The following is a 1162-nucleotide window of genomic DNA, read 5'->3' as shown; positions in this document are numbered from 1 at the left end:
GAAGAGACTCGTCGTGGACGTAGAAGACACATCACGTATGACCGGATAAACTTTCCGCTGTGTTTTTCTATGAAATCTTGAATATACTTCGTATGCACGCGAATCTTGTTGCGACGTCGTGACTTGGAGATTCAAGATTTTTGAGAATATCTTCCGAGCCGCCGTTCTTTCACAACTTATAACTGACATTTGGTCTGCGTTTGTTCCCCCAGGCATTTGTATTACGTCAAGGATGGCGTCAAGTATATGAGACAGATTTTACGTGCAAGGAACGAGAAGGCAGGGAACGGTGTACGCGGAAGTGAAGGAGGTAAGCCCGCGAGCTTGCGATCGAGAATTGTGTCTGCTCACACGTGCGCTCGTATGTACAATTGTAATTTCAGAACGCGTCCGGTGGCTACGAATATTCATACCTGTACGTTACGGTGAATCATGTCGGAACGATCGTGGTAGAGGACAATCAAGATACGTCTAAAACGCACCAAGCTAACGGATCCACGATGGATTTCAACTTGTTACTGGATAATCACTAGGTGTAACTGATATACTGATAACACAGCATCTAATGTAGCCTCAGTTTATGAGCTGTTTCAAAAATATCACGCGATGAGACATCTCGCGATGTATTTTGAATGAATCGATAATTGCGCAATAATTTCTTTAATTAATACTTGTAAATAGCGTTACTAAAATATGTATACAATGAAATTTGATATAATATAATTTTTATTTATTTATTGTATGTTTCTATACACATCTTTATTCGGTGTTGATAACAGAAGATTGTTAAACGCCGCCAGTTTTAAAATTTCACCCTTTTTTTAACTACTTTATTTCTATAAATCACAATTCAATTAAACATCCTAATTCTAGTCATTGACTAGAATCTTTTCCTCCAAAAATTATGCCATAGAAAAATATGGTTTTCTTACGGAAGTTCATTTTCCTGATATTATTTCCATTCGTTATGACAAAGTAATAATTTTTCAGTAATTATGCCTTTGAGAGATTTTCCTATCCATTCCTATTTGTTTGAATTTCCTAGTTAAGTATAATACTGTTCAAATAGACCGCTAGTAATGGCCGAAACTGTGCGGCGTTCTCTATTGGCTGATCCCAAACTGAAACTCATGATGCGCATTGCCTCACCTTATTTCTTTCC

The 1162-nt window shown here is 37.6% G+C and overlaps 1 long non-coding RNA gene across 1 annotated transcript; it reads left to right on the top strand.

The window, feature by feature from the left end:
* LOC105565631 lies at nt 1-1148 on the top strand. The gene is made up of 3 exons (XR_001009210.1): nt 1-35; nt 213-310; nt 384-1148. It is a non-coding gene; the product is annotated as an uncharacterized LOC105565631 (long non-coding RNA).
* Nucleotides 1149-1162: the final 14 nt, after the last annotated feature.

This window comes from Vollenhovia emeryi, unplaced genomic scaffold (assembly GCF_000949405.1).
Source record: "Vollenhovia emeryi isolate VEMERY1.0 unplaced genomic scaffold, V.emery_V1.0 DF950818.1, whole genome shotgun sequence".
NCBI lineage: Eukaryota > Metazoa > Arthropoda > Insecta > Hymenoptera > Formicidae > Vollenhovia > Vollenhovia emeryi.
Note: the sequence above shows the minus strand (reverse complement) of the source record. Positions and strands in the feature narration are given on the sequence as shown.